This window comes from Liolophura sinensis, chromosome 8 (genome assembly GCF_032854445.1).
Source record: "Liolophura sinensis isolate JHLJ2023 chromosome 8, CUHK_Ljap_v2, whole genome shotgun sequence".
Classification (NCBI taxonomy): Eukaryota; Metazoa; Mollusca; class Polyplacophora; order Chitonida; family Chitonidae; genus Liolophura; species Liolophura sinensis.
Genome location: NC_088302.1, coordinates 57976771 through 57995330, shown reverse-complemented (window position 1 = coordinate 57995330; position 18560 = coordinate 57976771). Strand labels below are relative to the sequence as shown.

The following is an 18560-nucleotide window of genomic DNA, read 5'->3' as shown; positions in this document are numbered from 1 at the left end:
GATAAATCAGGCCACTCAGGCAGCAAAGTCACCAGTGCAGTGCTAAATCAGACACTCAGGCATCACAGTCACTAGTGCAGTGATAAATCAGGCCACTCGAGCAGCAAAGTCAGTAGTGCAGTGCTAAATCAGACCACTCAGGCAGCACAGTCACTAGTGCAGTGATAAATCAGGCCACTCGAGCAGCAAAGTCACTAGTGCAGTTGCTAACTCAAACCACTCAGGCAGTATAGTCACTAGTGCGGCACTAAATCAAAGTCACTAGTGCAGAGCCGAATCTGACCAATTGTAAATCAGACCACTCAGGCAGCACAGTCACTAGTGCAGTGCTAAATCAGAGCACTCAGGCAGCACAGTCACTAGTGCAGTGCTAAATCAGACCACTCAGGCAGCACAGTCACTAGTGCAGTGCTAAATCAGAGCCACTCAGGCAGCAAAGTCACTGGTGCAACGCTGAATCAAACCACTCAGGAAGCACAGTCACTAGTGCAGTGGTAAATCAGACCACTCAGGCAGAACAGTCACTAGTGCAGTGCTAAATCAGACCACTCAGGCAGCAAAGTCACTAGTGCAGCGCTAAATCAGATCACTCAGGCAGCAAAGTCACTAGTGCAGTGCTGAATCACACAACTCAAAATGCAAAGCCACTAGTGCAGTGCTAATCAGACCACTCCGGCAGCACAGTCACCAGTGCAGTGCTAAAAACGACCACTCATGCAGCACAGTCACCAGTGCAGTGCCTAAATCAGACCATTCAGCAGCACAGTCACCAGTGCAGTGCTAATCAGACACTCAGCAGCACAGTCACCAGTGCAGTGCTAAAATCAGACCACTCAGGCTGCCGAGTCGGAAGTGCAGCTCTGAATCAGAAAAACTGGGCAGCTAAGTCACTAGTGCAGTCCTAAATCATACACTCAGGCAGAACAGTCACTAGTGCAGTGCTAAATCAGACCCACTCAGGCAGCAAAGTCACTAGTGCAGTGCTAAATCAGACCACTCAGGCAGCACAGTCACTAGTGCAGTGCTAAATCAGACCACTCAGGCAGCATAATCATTAGTGCAGCACTAAATCAGACCATTCGGGCAGCAAAGCCACTAGTGCAGTGCTAAATCAGACCACTCAGGCAGCACAGTCACTAGTGTAGTGATAAATCAGGCCACTCAGGCAGCAAAGTCACTAGTGCAGTGCTAAATCAGACCACTCAGGCATCACAGTCACTAGTGCAGTGATAAATCAGGGCCACTCGAGCAGCAAAGTCAGTAGTGCAGTGCTAAATCAGACCACTCAGGCAGCACAGTCACTAGTGCAGTGATAAATCAGGCCACTCGAGCAGCAAAGTCACTAGTTGCAGTGCTAACTCAAACCACTCAGGCAGTATAGTCACTAGTGCGGCACTAAATCAAAGTCACTAGTGCAGAGCCGAATCTGACCAATTGTAAATCAGACCACTCAGGCAGCACAGTCACTAGTGGCAGTGCTAAATCAGAGCACTCAAGCAGCACAGTCACTAGTGCAGTGATAAATCAGACCACTCAGACAGCAAAGTCACTAGTGCAGCGCTAAATCAGACCACTCAGGCAGGCACTGTCACTAGTCGCAGTGCTAAATCAGACCACTCAGGCAGCACAGTCACTACTGCAGTGCTAAATCAGAGCACTCAGGCAGCACAGTCACTAGTGCAGTGCTAACTCAGACCACTCAGGCAGCAAAGTCACTAGTGCAGTGCTAAATCAGACCAACTGGGCAGCTAAGTCACTAGTGCAGTGCTGAATCAGATCATTTGGACAACAAAGTCACTAGTGCAGTACTCAATCAGATCACTCAGGCAGCACAGTCACTAGTGCAGTAATAAATCAGCCACTCAGGCAGAAAAGTCACTAGTGCAGTGCTTAAATCAGACCAATTGGGCAGCTAAAATCACTAGTGCAGTTCAACATCAGACCACTCAGGCAGCACAGTCACTAGTGCAGTGCTAAATCATATTACTCAGGCAGCATAGTCATTAGTGCAGTGCTAAATCAAGCCACTCGGGGCAGCAAAGTCACTAGTGCAGCTCTCAATGAGACCAATTGGGAAGCTAAGTCAGTAGTGCAGTGCTAAATCAGATCACTCAGGCAGCACAGTCACTAGTGTAGTCCTAAATCAGACCAATTGGGCAGAACAGTCACTAGTGCAGTGCTAAATCAGACCACTCAGGGAGCAAAGTCACTAGTGCAGTGCTAAATCAGGCCACTCAGGCAGCACAGTCACTAGTGCAGTGCTAAATCAGACCACTCAGGCAGCACAGTCACTAGTGCAGTGCTAAATTAGACCAATTGGGCAGCTAAGTCACTAGTGCAGCTCTGAATCAGGCCAATTGGGCAGCTAAGTCACTAGTGCAGCGCTAAATCAGACCACTCAGGCAGCAAAGTCACTAATGCAGTGCTAATCAGGCCACTCAGGTAGCAAAGTCACTAGTGCAGCGCTGGATCAGACCACTCAGGCAGGCATAGTCCACTAGTGCAGCTCTAAATCAGACCGATTGGGTAGCTAAGTCACTAGTGCAGTGCTAAATCAGACCCATTCTGGCAGCACAGTCACTAGTGCAGCTCTGAATCAGGACCAATTGGGCAGCTAAGTCACTAGTGCCATGCTAAATCAGACCACTCAGGCAGCATAGTCACTAGTGCAGTGCTAAATCAGACCACTCAGGTAGCAAAGTCACTAGTGCAGCGCTGAATCAGACCACTCAGGCAGCATAGTCACAAGTGCAGTGCTAAATCAGGCCACTCGGGCAGCAAAGTCACTAGTGCAGTGCTAAATCAGACCACTCAGGCAGCAAAGTCACTAGTGTAGTGCTAAATCAGGCCACTTGGGCAGCAAGTCACTAGTGCAGTGCTAAATCAGACCACTCAGGCAGCAAAGTCACTAGTGCAGTGCTAAATCAGGCCAACTGGGCAGCTAAGTCACTAGTGCAGTGCTAAATTAGACCAATTGGGCAGCTAAGTCACTAGTGCAGCGGTGAATCAGACCAATTGGGCAGTTAAATCACTAGTGCAGCCCTGAATCAGACCATTCATTTATTGATTTATTTGATTTGTTTTACGCCGTACTGAAGAATATTTCACTTATACGACAGCGGTAAGCATTATGGTGGGTGAAAACCGGGGCACAGCCCAGGGGAAAACCCACGACAAGGCAGCTGACAGACCTTCCCACTTACGGCCGGAGAGGAAGCCAGCATGAGCTGAACTTGAACTCACAGCGTCCACATTGGTGAGAGACTCCTGGGTCATTACGCTGTGCTAGTGTGCTAACCAACTGAGCCACGGAGGCCCCCAATCAGACCATTCAGGCAGCAGTCACTAGTGCAGCGCTGAGTCACACCACTCAGAGTCATTAATACAGCACTGAATCAGGCCACTCAGTCATTAGTACAGCACTGAATCAGACCACTCAGAGTCATTAGTGCAGCACCCAATCAAGCCAATCAGGAAGCAAGTCTCTAATGCAATGCCAAATCAGACCACTCCAGCAGTAAAGTCATTAGTGCCATGCTAAATCAGACCACTCCAGCAGTAAAGTCATTAGTGCCATGCCAAATCAGACCACTCCAGCAGTAAAGTCATTAGTGCCATGCCAAATCAGACCACTCCAGCAGTAAAGTAATTAGTGGAATACCAAATCAGACTACTCCAGCAGTAAAGTCATTAGTGCCGTGCCAAATCAGACCACTCCAGCAGTAAAGTCATTAGTGCCATGCTAAATCAGACCACTCCAGCAGTAAAGTCATTAGTGCCATGCTAAATCAGACCACTCCAGCAGTAAAGTCATTAGTGGAAAGCCAAATCAGACCACTCCAGCAGTAAAGTCATTAGTGGAATGCTAAATCAGACCACTCCAGCAGTAAAGTCATTAGTGGAATGCCAAATCAGACCACTCCAGCTGTAAAGTCATTAGCGGAATGCTAAATCAGACCACTCCAGCAGTAAAGTCATTAGTGGAATGCCAAATCACACCACTCCAGCAGTAAAGTCATTAGTGCCGTGCCAAATCAGAACACTCCAGCAGTAAAGTCACGAGAGGAATGTTAAATCAGACCATTCCAGCAGTAAAGTCATTAGTGGAATGCTAAATCAGACCATTCCAGCAGTAAAGTCATTAGCGGAATGCTAAATCAGACCACTCCGGCAGTAAAGTCATTGGTGGAATGATAAATCACACCACTCCAGCAGTAAAGTCATTAGTGCCATGCTAAATCACACCACTCAGGAGGTAAAGTCATCAGTGCCATGCCAAATCAGACCTCTCCAGCAGTAAAGTCATTAGTGGAATGCTAAATCAGACCACTCCAACAGTAAAGTCATTAGTGGAATGCTAAATCAGACCACTCCAGCAGTAAAGCCACAAGTGCAATGCTGAATCAGACCACTCCAGTTGTAAAATAATTAGTGGAATGGTAAATCAGACAACTCAAACAGCAAAGTCATTAGTGGAATGCCAAATCAGACCACTCCAGCAGTAAAGTCATTAGTGGAAAGCCAAATCTGATTACTCCAGCTGTAAAGTCATTAGTGGAATGCTAAATCAGACCACTCCAGCTGTAAAGTCATTAGTGGAATGCCAAATCACACCACTCCAGCAGTAAAGTCATTAGTGGAAAGCCAAATCTGACCACTCCAGCTGTAAAGTCATTAGTGGAATGCTAAATCAGACCACTCCAGCTGTAAAGTCATTAGTGGAATGCCAAATCACACCACTCCAGCAGTAAAGTCATTAGTGGAATGCTAAATCAGACCATTTCAGCAGTAAAGTCATTAGCGGAATGCTAAATCAGGCCACTCCGGCAGTAAAATCATTAGTGCCATGCTAAATCAGACCACTCCAGCAGTAAAGTCATTAGTGGAATGCTAAATCAGACCACTCCAGCTGTAAAGTCATTAGTGGAATGCTAAATCAGACCACTCCAGTAGTAAAGTCATTAGTGCCATGCTAAATCAGACCACTCCAGCAGTAAAGTCATTAGCGGATTGCTAAATCAGGCCACTCCGGCAGTAAAATCATTAGTGCCATGCTAAATCAGACTACTCAAACAGCAAAGTCATTAGTACAGCACTCAATCAGACCGATTGGGTAGCTAAGTCACCAGTGCAGTGCTAAATCAGGACCACTCAGGCAGCATAGTCACCAGTGCAGTGCTAAATCAGGCCACTCAGGCAGCAAAGGCACTAATGCAACGCTGAATCAAAACACTCAGGCAGCATAGTCACCAGTGCAGTGCTAAATCAGGCCACTCAGGCAGCAAAGTCACTAATGCACCGCTGAATCAAACCACTCAAGCAGCAAAGTCACTAGTGCAGTGGTAAATCAGACCACTCAGGCAGCACAGTCACTAGTGCAGTGCTAAATCAGACCACTAAGGCAGCAAAGTCACTAGTGCAGTGCTAAATCAGACCACTCACGCAGCAAAGTCACTAGTGCAGTGCTAAATCAGACCACTCAGGCAGCATAGTCACTAGTGCAGTGCTAAATCAGGCCACTCAGGCAGCATAGTCACTAGTGCAGTGCTAAATCAGACCACTCAGGCAGCATAGTCACCAATTGGTCTGATTTAGCAGTGCTAAATCTGACCACTCAGGCAGCATAGTCACTAGTGCAGTGCTAAATCAGGCCACTCGGGCAGCAAAGTCACTAGTGCAGTGCTAAATCAGGCCACTGAGGCAGCAAAGTCACTAGTGCAGTGCTAAATCAGGCCACTGAGGCAGCCCAGTCACTAGTGCAGTGCTAAATCTGGCCACTCGGGCAGCAAAGCCACTAGTGCAGCGCTAAATCAGACCACTCAGGCAGCATAGTCACTAATGCAGTGCTAAATCAGACCAACTGGGCAGCATAGTCACTAGTGCAGTGCTAAATCAGACCACTGGGGCAGCACAGTCACTGGTGCAGTGCTAAATCAGACCACTCAGGCAGCACAGTCACTAGTGCAGTGCTAAATCAGACCAACTGGGCAGCATAGTCACTAGTGCAGTGGTAAATCAGACCACTCAGGCAGCATAGTCACTAGTGCAGTGCTAAATCAGACCACTCAGGCAGCATAGTCACTAGTGCAGTGCTAAATCAGACCACTCAGGCAGCATAGTCACCAATTGGTCTGATTTAGCAGTGCTAAATCTGACAACTCAGGCAGCATAGTCACTAGTGCAGTGCTAAATCAGACCACTCAGGCAGCAAAGTCACTAGTGCAGTTCTAAATCAGACCACTCAGGCAGCATAGTCACTAGTGCAGTGCTAAATCAGATCAATTGGGCAGTAAAGTCACTAGTGCAGTGCTAAATCAAACCACTCAGACAGCAAAGTCACTAGTGCAGTGCTAAATCAGGCCACTGACGCAGCCCAGTCACTAGTGCAGTGCTAAATCAGGCCACTCGGGCAGCAAAGCCACTAGTGCAGCGCTAAATCAGAGCACTCAGGCAGCACAGTCACTAGTGCAGCGGTGAATCAGACCACTCAGGCAGCAAAGTCACTTGTGCAGTGCTAAATCAGACCACTCAGGCAGCACAATCACTAGTGCAGTGCTAAATCAGACCACTCAGGCAGCAAAGTCACTACTGCAGTGCTAAATCAGGCCACTCAGACAGCACACTCACTAGTGCAGTGCGAAATCAGGCCACTGGGGCAGCAAAGCCACTAGTGCAGCGCTAAATCAGACCACTCGGACAGCGAAGTCACTAGTGCAGTGCTAAATCAGACCACCCAGGCAGCACAGTCACTAGTGCAGTGCTAAATCAGACCAATTGGGCAGCAAAGTCACTAGTGCAGTGCTAAATCAGGCCACTCGGGCAGCAAAGCCATTAGTGCAGCGCTAAATCAGAGCACTCAGGCAGCACAGTCACTAGTGCAGCACTGAATCAGACCACTCAGGCAGCCCTATCACTAGTGCAGTGCTAAATCAGACCACTCAGGGAGCACAGTCACCAGTGCAGTGCTAAATCAGACCACTCAGGCAGCACAGTCACTAGTGCAGTGCTAAATCAGACCACTCAGGCAGCACTGTCACTAGTGCAGTACTAAAGCAGATCACTCAGGCAGCACAGTCACTAGTGCAGTGCTAAATCAGACCACTCAGGCAGCACAGTCACTAGTGTAGCGCTGAATTAGGCCAATTGGGCAGCTAAGTCACTAGTGCAGTGCTAAATCAGACCACTCAGGGAGCAAAGTCACTAGTGCAGTGCTAAATCAGTCCATTCGGGCAGCAAAGTCACTAGTGCAGCGCTGAATCAGACCAATTGTTCAGCTAAGTCACTAGTGCAGAGCTAAATCAGACCACTCAGGCAGAACAGTCACTAGTGCAGTGCTAAATCAGACCAATTGGGCAGCTAAGTCACTAGTGCAGTGCTAAATCAGACCACTCAGGCAGCAAAGTCACTAGTGCAGTGCTAAATCAGTCCACTCGGGCAACAAAGTTACTAGTGCAGCGTTGAATCAGACCAATTGTTTAGCTAAGTCACTAGTGCAATGCTAAATCAGATCACTCAGGCAGCACAGTCACTAGTGCAGTGCGAAAATTAGACCACTCAGGCAGCACAGTCACTAGTGCAGTGCTAAATCAGAACACTCAGGCAGCAAAGTCACTAGTGCAGTACTAAATCAGATCACTCAGGCAGCACAGTCACTAGTGGAGTGCGAAATCAGGCCACTGGGGCAGCAAAGCCTCTAGTGCATTGCTAAATCAGACCACTCGGGCAGCACAGTCACTAGTGCAGTGCTAAATCAGACCACTCAGGCAGCAAAGTCACTAGTGCAGTTCTAAATCAGGCCACTCAGGCAGCACAGTCACTAGTGCAGTGCTAAATCAGGCCACTCGGGCAGCAAAGCCATTAGTGCAGCGCTAAATCAGAGCACTCAGGCAGCACAGTCACTAGTGCAGCGCTGAATCAGACCACTCAGGCAGCCCTATCACTAGTGCAGTGCTAAATCAGACCACTCAGGCAGCACAGTCACTAGTGCAGTGCTAAATTGGACCACTCAGGCAGCACAGTCACTAGTGCAGTGCTAAATCAGACCACTCAGGCAGCACTGTCACTAGTGCAGTACTAAATCAGACCACTCGAGCAGCACAGTCACTAGTGCAGTGCTCATCAGACCACTCAGGCAGCACAGTCACTAGTGCAGTGCTCATCAGACCACTCAGACAGCAAAGTCACTACTGCAGTGCTAAATCAGACCACTCAGGCAGCACTGTCACTAGTGCAGTACTAAATCAGACCACTCAGGCAGCACAGTCACTAGTGCAGTGCTCATCAGACCACTCAGGCAGCACAGTCACTAGTGTAGCGCTGAATTAGACCAATTGGGCAGCTAAGTCACTAGTGCAGTGATAAATCAGATCACTCAGGCAGCATAGTCATTAGTGCAGTGCTAAATCAGGCCACTCGGGCAGCAAAGTCACTAGTGCAGCTCTGAATCAGACCAACTGGGTAGCTAAGTCACTAGTGCAGTGCTAAATCAGATCACTCAGGCAGCACTGTCACTAGTGCAGTACTAAATCAGATCACTCAGGCAGCACAGTCACTAGTGCAGTGCTAATCAGACCACTCAGGCAGCACAGTCACTAGTGCAGTGCTAATCAGACCACTCGGGCAGCAAAGTCACTAGTGCAGTGCTAAATCAGAGCACTCAGGCAGCACTGTCACTAGTGCAGTACTAAATCAGATCACTCAGGCAGCACAGTCACTAGTGCAGTGCTAATCAGACCACTCAGGCAGCACAGTCACTAGTGCAGTGCTAATCAGACCACTCGGGCAGCAAAGTCACTAGTGCAGCGCTGAATCAGACCAATTGTTCAGCTAAGTCACTAGTGCAGCTCTGAATCAGACCAATTGGGCAGCATAGTCACTAGTGCAGTGCTAAATCAGACCACTCAGGCAGCAAAGTCACTAGTGCAGTGCTAAATCAGACCACTCAGGCAGCACAGTCACTAGTGCAGCTCTGAATCAGACCAATTGGGCAGCATAGTCACTAGTGCAGTGCTAAATCAGACCACTCAGGCAGCAAAGTCACTAGTGCAGTGCTAAATCAGACCACTCAGACAGCACAGTCACTAGTGCAGCGCTAAATCAGACCACTCAGGCAGCAAGGTCACTAGTGCAGTGCTAAATCAGACCACTCAGGCAGCATAGTCACTAGTGCAGCTCTGAATCAGACCAATTGGGTAGGTAAGTCACTAGTGCAGTGCTAAATCAGACCACTCAGGCAGCACAGTCACTAGTGAAGCTCTGAATCAGACCAATTGGGCAGCTAAGTCACTAGTGCAGTGCTAAATCAGACCACTCAGGCAGCATAGTCACCAGTGCAGTGCTAAATCAGGCCACTCAGGTAGCAAAGTCACTAGTGCAGCGCTGAATCAGACCACTTGGGCACCATAGTCACTAGTGCAGTCCTAAATTAGGCCACTCGGGCAGCACAGTCACTAGTGCAGTGCTAAATCAGACCACTCAGGGAGCAAAGTCACTAGTGCAGTGCTAAATCAGGCCACTCGGGCAGCAAAGTCACTAGTGCAGTGCTAAATCAGACCACTCAGGCAGCAAAATCACTAGTGCAGTGCTAAATCAGACCACTCAGGCAGCTAAGTCACTAGTGCAGTGCTAAATCAGACCACTCAGGCAGCACAGTCACTAGTGCAGCTCTGAATCAGACCAATTGGGCAGCTAAGTCACTAGTGCAGTGCTAAATCAGACCACTCAGGCAGCATAGTCACCAGTGCAGTGCTAAATCAGGCCACTCAGGTAGCAAAGTCACTAGTGCAGCGCTGAATGAGACCACTTCCAGCAGTAAAGCCACTAGTGCAGTGCTAAATCAGACCAATTGGGCAGCTAAGTCACTAGTATAATACTAAATCAGACCAATTGGGCAGCTAAGTCACTAGTGCAGCGGTGAATCAGACCAATTGGGCAGTTAAATCACTAGTGCGGCCCTGAATCAGACCATTCATTTATTTATTTATTTGATTTGTTTTACGCCGTACTGAAGAATATTTCACTTATACGACGGCAGTAAGCATTATGGTGGGTGGAAAACGGGCACAGCCCGGGGGAAACCCACGACCAGGCAGCTGTCAGACCTTCCCACTTACGGAAGGAGAGGAAGCCAGCATGAGCTGAACTTGAACTCACAGCGTCCACATTGGTGAGAGACTCCTGGGTCATTACGCTGTGCTAGTGTGCTAACCAACTGAGCCACGGAGGCCCCCAATCAGACCATTCAGGCAGCAAAGTCACAAGTGCAGCGCTGAGTCACACCACTCAGAGTCATTAATACAGCACTGAATCAGGCCACTCAGTCATTAGTACAGCACTGAATCAGACCACTCAGAGTCATTAGTGCAGCACCCAATCAAGCCAATCAGGAAACAAGTCTCTAATGCAATGCCAAATCAGACCACTCCAGCAGTAAAGTCATTAGTGCCATGCTAAATCAGACCACTCCAGCAGTAAAGTCATTAGTGCCATGCCAAATCAGACCACTCCAGCAGTAAAGTCATTAGTGCCATGCCAAATCAGACCACTCCAGCAGTAAAGTCATTAGTGCCATGCCAAATCAGACCACTCCAGCAGTAAAGTCATTAGTGCCATCCAAATCAGACCACTCCAGCAGTAAAGTCATTAGTGGAATGCTAAATCAGACCATTCCAGCAGTAAAGTCATTAATGCCATGCCAAATCAGACCACTCCTTCAGTAAAGTCATTAGCGGAATGCTAAATCAGACCACTCCAGCAGTAAAGTCATTAGTGCCATGCTAAATCAGACCACTCCAGCAGTAAAGTCATTAGTGCCATGCTAAATCAGACCACTCCAGCTGTAAAGTCATTAGCGGAATGCTAAATCATACCACTCCTTCAGTAAAGTCATTAGTGGAATGCTAAATCAGACCACTCCAGCGGTAAAGTCATTAGTGCCATGCTAAATCAGACCACTCTGGCAGTAAAGTCATTAGTGGAATGCAAATCAGACCACACCAGCTGTAAAGTCATTAGTGGAATGCTAAATCAGACCATTCCAGCAGTAAAGTCATTAGCGGAATGCTAAATCAGACCACTCCTTCAGTAAAGTCATTAGTGGAATGCTAAATCAGACCACTCCAGCAGTAAAGTCATTAGTGCCATGCTAAATCAGACCACACCAGCAGTAAAGTCATTAGTGGAATGCTAAATCAGACCACTCCAGCTGTAAAGTCATTAGTGGAATGCTAAATCAGACCATTCCAGCAGTAAAGTCATTAGCGGAATGCTAAATCAGACCACTCCTTCAGTAAAGTCATTAGTGGAATGCTAAATCAGACCACTCCAGCTGTAAAGTCATTAGTGCCATGCTAAATCAGACCACTCCGGCAGTAAAGTCATTAGTGGAATGCTAAATCAGACCACTCCAGCTGTAAAGTCATTAGTGGAATGCTAAATCAGACCATTCCAGCAGTAAAGTCATTAGGGGAATGCTAAATCAGACCACTCCAGCAGTAAAGGTCATTAGTGGAATGCTAAATCAGACCACTCCAGCTGTAAAGTCATTAGTGCCATGCTGAATCAGACCACTCCGGCAGTAAAGTCATTAGCGGAATGCTAAATCAGGCCTCTCCGGCAGTAAAATCATTAGTGGAATGCCAAATCAGACCACTCAAACAGCAAGGTCATTAGTGCCATGCTAAATCAGACCACTCCAGCAGTAAAGTCATTAGTGGAATGCTAAATCAGACCACTCCAGCTGTAAAGTCATTAGTGCCATGCTAAATCAGACCACTCCAGCAGTAAAGTCATTAGTGCCATGCTAAATCAGACCACTCCAGCAGTAAAGTCATTAGTGCCATGCTAAATCAGACCACTCCAGCAGTAAAGTCATTAGTGGAATGCTAAATCAGACCACTCCAGCAGTAAAGTCATTAGTGGAATGCTAAATCAGACCACTCCAGCAGTAAAGTCATTAGTGGAATGCCAAATCAGACCACTTCAGCAGTAAAGTCATTAGTGGAATGCTAAATCAGACCACTCCAGCAGTAAAGTCATTAGCGGAATGCCAAATCAGACCACTCCAGCTGTAAAGTCATTAGTGCCATGCTAAATCAGACCATTCCTGCAGTAAAGTCATTAGCGGAATGCTAAATCAGACCATTCCAGCAGTAAAGTCATTAGCGGAATGCTAAATCAGGCCACTCCGGCAGTAAAATCATTAGTGGAATGCCAAATCAGACCACTCAAACAGCAAAGTCATTAGTGGAATGCCAAATCAGACCACTCCAGCAGTAAAGTCATTAGTGCCATGCTAAATCAGACCACTCCGGCAGTAAAGTCATTAGTGGAATGCCAAATCAGACCACACCAGCTGTAAAGTCATTAGTGGAATGCTAAATCAGACCACTCCAGCAGTAAAGTCATTAGCGGAATGCTAAATCAGACCACTCCTTTAGTAAAGTCATTAGTGGAATGCTAAATCAGACCACTCCAGCAGTAAAGTCATTAGTGCCATGCTAAATCAGATCACCCCGGCAGTAAAGTCATTAGTGGAATGCTAAATCAGACCATTCCAGCAGTAAAGTCATTAGCGGAATGCTAAATCAGACCACTCCTTCAGTAAAGTCATTAGTGGAATGCTAAATCAGACCACTCCAGCAGTAAAGTCATTAGTGGAATGCTAAATCAGACCATTCCAGCAGTAAAGTCATTAGTGCCATGCTAAATCAGACCACTCCAGCAGTAAAGTCATTAGTGCCATGCTAAATCAGACCACTCCAGCAGTAAAGTCATTAGTGCCATGCTAAATCAGACCACTCCGGCAGTAAAGTCATTAGTGGAATGCCAAATCAGACCACTCCAGCTGTAAAGTCATTAGTGCCATGCTAAATCAGACCACTCCAGCAGTAAAGTCATTAGTGCCATGCCAAATCAGACCACTCCAGCAGTAAAGTCATTAGTGAAATGCTAAATCAGACCACTCCAACAGTAAAGTCATTAGTGCCATGCTAAATCAGACCACTCCAGCAGTAAAGTCATTAGTGGAATGCCAAATCAGACCACTTCAGCAGTAAAGTCATTAGTGGAATGCCAAATCAGACCACTCCAGCAGTAAAGTCATTAGTGTCATGCCAAATCAGACCACTCCAGCTGTAAAGTCATTAGTGCCATGCTAAATCAGACCATTCCAGCAGTAAAGTCATTAGCGGAATGCTAAATCAGACCATTCCAGCAGTAAAGTCATTAGCGGAATGCTAAATCAGGCCACTCCGGCAGTAAAATCATTAGTGGAATGCCAAATCAGACCACTCAAACAGCAAAGTCATTAGTGCCATGCCAAATCTGACCATTCCAGCTGTAAAGTCATTAGTGGAATGCTAAATCAGACCACTCCAGCTGTAAAGTTATTAGTGGAATGCCAAATCAGACCACTCCAGCAGTAAAGTTATTAGTGGAATGCTAAATCAGACCACTTCAGCAGTAAAGTCATTAGTGGAATGCTAAATCAGACCACTTCAGCAGTAAAGTCATTAGTGGAATGCTAAATCAGACCACTCCAGCTGTAAAGTCATTAGTGGAATGCCAAATCAGACCACTCCAGAAGTAAAGTCATTAGTGCCATGCTAAATCAGACCACTCCAGCAGTAAAGTCATTAGCGGAATGCTAAATCAGGCCACTCCGGCAGTAAAATCATTAGTGGAATGCCAAATCAGACCACTCAAACAGCAAGGTCATTAGTGCAATGCCAAATCAGACCACTCCAGCAGTAAAGTCATTAGTGCCATGCCAAATCTGACCACTCCAGCTGTAAAGTCATTAGTGGAATGCTAAATCAGACCACTCCAGCTGTAAAGTTATTAGTGGAATGCCAAATCAGACCACTCCAGCTGTAAAGTTATTAGTGGAATGCTAAATCAGACCACTCCAGCAGTAAAGTCATTAGTGGAATGCCAAATCAGACCACTTCAGCAGTAAAGTCATTAGTGGAATGCTAAATCAGACCACTCCAGCAGTAAAGTCATTAGTGGAATGCCAAATCAGACCACTCCAGCAGTAAAGTCATTAGTGGAATGCTGACTCAGACCACTTCCAGCAGTAAAGCCACTAGTGCAATGCTGACTCAGACCACTTCCAGCAGTAAAGCCACTAGTGCAATGCTGACTCAGACCACTTCCAGCAGTAAAGCCACAAGTGCAATGCTGAATCAGACCACTTCCAGCAGTAAAGCCACTAGTGCAATGCTGACTCAGACCACTTCCAGCAGTAAAGCCACTAGTGCAATGCTAAATCAGCCCATTCAGGCAGCACAGTCACTAGTGCAATGCTGACTCAGACCACTTCCAGCAGTAAAGCCACAAGTGCAATGCCGAATCAGACCACTCAGGCAGTGAGGGCCCTAAGCTGGATTTGAACAGACACTAACAGTATTCACAGGGTAACAGTGCACACAAAACTTGCTCCCAGCAAATCATCAAAAGTAAAAGAAGCAATGCAGAATGCCAAGGATTTGAACCTTCTATCTCTCTACAAGATGGAAAGCTCTTCTTCATCAAACTACCATTCCAACCACATTGTCCCCTTCTTTAATCCATTACGGTGTATTATGTATTATACTAGTTTACTGATTGACATAGTCCAAGAGCTGAGGGAACCAATGTAATGTTTCGGCCAATACATGTACACCGAAACTTATCTATGTATTTGATTGATGTTCTATGGTGTACTCACGAATATTTAACTTGTACAATGGCGGCCAGCACTATGAAGAGTAGAGAAGCCTGGTCAGTGGTAATACATGTACTAAACAAACTAGCTTCTCAACATGTAAAGCTACATGTCCATTTAGAGCTCAAGCCAAAGATCTTCTTCAGAAAGGTGTATATTAACAATAACATCACATAGTAACAAAATTCAAAGGGACCAAAAACACATTTATAAACAACTTGTTAGTACAAAAGAATGATATATTTGATTACAAAGTAATTCAATGCACAGGAAGAGAACACTTTAAAACCATCACTTATGGAATAAATATCATGTGACCACCACATTATGCTGAAGTCAAACACACATGTAATATTCTTCAACATATGTACATACATGTAAAACACACATGTAATATTCTTCAACATATGTACATACATGTAAAACAGAATCTCTTGAATAATACATTTGAAGAAAGTAAAGCATAAATGGTATATCAGACAGGGAAATCTCCTTCCATTACCCATGTTCTTGAAAAACGTTATGTGACTTCATCAAACAGATACCATCAGTGTCCTCAAATTCATTTGGAACATATAATATAGGCATTGACAAACATGTATTCAACTAGGTGACCCTAAACTTGGCCAAATCTCATACATAGAACTTTTTTCTTTCTCTTAACAAAATAGTTGTACAAAAGAACGGTAATTATTATAATAATGTAGTTTATCATTACGCTATAAAAGAGAAATAGACACAAAATAAACAGAGAAAAGTCTCAAAAGTAAAATAACAGTAACACAGATTAACAGACATGCTGAACAATGCATACAACTACAAAGTGACTCACACGTAATTTCTTAGACCGCAGGGCATGAGGTTTTGACCCAGCAGTATCTTGTGACACCACAAGCAATGGGGTTCTGGCACATCTGTAATATGTTAGACCAAAGGCCATGAGATTTTAACCCACTTTTAATTTGTTAGACCAAAGGCCATGAGGTTTTGACCCACCTTTAATTTGTTAGACCACAAGCCACGAGATTCTGACATACCTGTAATCTGTGAGACACTGCTATAAATACATAACCACTCTGGTGTTGGATTCTTATTCTAAAGACATACATGTAGAACCCATCTGTTATATCCCCCCCACCCCCACCCCCCGCCCCCCTCTGGCTCAGCAAATGCAATTTAAATGGGAGAAAATCAGTTTCTAAAGTCAATTCAGTGGTACATCTATAATAGCTTTCTTGATGACTATTACTGCTATAGGTACACGTACAGACTATTACTGCTATAGGTACACGTACAGACTATTACTGCTATAAGTACATGTACAGACTATTACTGCTATAGGTACATGTACACACTATTACTGCTATAGGTACATGTACAGACTATTACTGCTATAGGTACACGTACAGACTATTACTGCTATAGGTACATGTACAGACTATTACTGCTATAGGTACATGTACACACTATTACTGCTATAGGTACACGTACAGACTATTACACGTACAGACTATTACTGCTATAGGTACACGTACAGACTATTACTGCTATAGGCACAAGTACAGACTATTACTGCTATAGGCACACGTACAGACTATTACTGCTATAGGTACACGTACAGACTATTACACGTACAGACTATTACTGCTATAGGTACACGTACAGACTATTACTGCTATAAGTACATGTACAGACTATTACTGCTATAGGTACATGTACACACTATTACACGTACAGACTATTACTGCTATAGGTACACGTACAGACTATTACTGCTATAAGTACACGTACAGACTATTACTGCTATAGCCACACGTACAGACTATTACTGCTATAGGCACACGTACAGACTATTACTGCTATAGGCACACGTACACACTATTACTGCTATAGGCACACGTACAGACTATTACTGCTATAGGTACACGTACAGACTATTACTGCTATAGGCACACGTACACACTATTACTGCTATAGGCACACATACAGACTATTACTGCTATAGGCACACGTACACACTATTACTGCTATAGGCACACGTACACACTATTACTGCTATAGGCACACGTACAGACTATTACTGCTATAGGCACACGTACAGACTATTACTGCTATAGGCACACATACACACTATTACTGCTATAGGTACACGTACAGACTATTACTGCTACAGGCACACGTACAGACTATTACTGCTATAGGTACACGTACAGACTATTACACGTACAGACTATTACTGTTATAGGTACACGTACAGACTATTACTGCTATAGGTACATGTACACACTATTACTGCTATAGGTACATGTACAGACTATTACACGTACAGACTATTACTGCTATAGGTACACGTACAGACATCAGAGTACAGCTTTTTCAGATGACAATATTGCAATCACCCTTCATGGACCGCGAGGAAAAGATTGTGTTTCAAAAAATAAATTTGTAGAAACACTGGCCCATTGTTTTATGTGCACTACCTTATACAGAGCACTCCATCAGACTTACTCTTCACTGTACAAATGTCATTGTTTTATGTGCACTACCTTATACAGAGCACTCCATCAGACTTACTCTTCACTGTACAAATGTCATTGTTTTATGTGTTCTACCTTATACAGAGCACTCCATCAGACTTACTCTTCACTGTACAAATGTCATTGTTTTATGTGCACTACCTTATACAGAGCACTCCATCAGACTTACTCTTCACTGTACAAATGTCATTGTTTTATGCGCACTACCTTATACAGAGCACTCCATCAGACTTACTCTTCACTGTACAAATGTCAATGTTTTATGTGCACTACCTTATACAGAGCACTCCATCAGACTTACTCTTCACTGTACAAATGTCATTGTTTTATGTGCACTACCTTATACAGAGCACTCCATCAGACTCCATCAGACTCCAAAAGACAAAAGTCTTTACTGTACAAATGTCACTGTTTTATGTGCTCTACCTTATACAGAGCACTCCATCAGACTTACTCTTCACTGTACAAATGTCATTGTTTTATGTGCACACTGCTATATCTCCCTGAAGACTGTCAGTAAGAACAGCAGAGTTCGAAAAATCTGACATAATCTGGTTGTCCTTCGAGCAGCCTACATTCAAAATTTGGTAGCCTGGATATTTCTGACATAGCAACAAGATTTGCAGTAACACTTTTCATTCCACAAACAGATCCATGCAATGATTCATTCATAGTAGTCACTACAGCTACAGTCAAGAAAATGTCTGTTTTATGATTCAGATTATTATTTCGTTTCTAAATGTTTCTATTCTCTTCACTGACTGTGATGACTTCAAATCTATCTATCTATTTACTTATTTGACTGATATTTATTTTTTTTATGCTCGTACATTTTACATTACTTACCTAAGTCAGAATGGCTGGCCGGCAGACTGGATCAACAAACAAGGTAACATGGATGAACATCTGCAATTGCTTCCCCAGTCAAAATATGGATACAAATACAGTTTATTAGGTATTCATTTCATTCGCATACAGTATAAAAATGTGGTTGCCCAACAGGCAGCATGCTCTCAATCTTTAGTAGCCTGAAGAAAAAATCTGGTTGTCCTGCGACATCAGGCTAGCAATTTTGCAAGCCCTGAATGAATTGTTTATTGGTACAACAACGAGACACTGAGCCTATCCATGGAAACCCGCAAGTCATAGCATTCTGATTCTGCTGTCAAAGACAAACCAGAAAATGGCCTGGCCGACTACATGGTCAATGAAAACACAACCCTGTCTTTAAAAAGAGTTTTTTCAGTGTTGATTTGCAATCATTGCACAGAATATATACCAAACAATCACACAATAAATTTGTGAATATTCAATAC

At 44.9% G+C, this 18560-nt stretch overlaps 1 protein-coding gene across 1 annotated transcript in view; it reads right to left on the bottom strand.

Annotated features, from left to right (window-relative positions):
- LOC135473766 (ATP-binding cassette sub-family C member 4-like) overlaps positions 1–18560 on the bottom strand; it is a 144871-nt gene that overhangs the window by 111993 nt on the left and 14318 nt on the right. Inside the window, exons 5-6 of the mRNA XM_064753653.1 lie at positions 18091–18116; positions 15540–15621 (exon numbers count right to left, since the gene is read on the bottom strand). The gene's annotated coding sequence lies outside the window, so the exon portion shown is untranslated. The remainder of the gene's footprint in view (positions 1–15539; positions 15622–18090; positions 18117–18560) is intronic.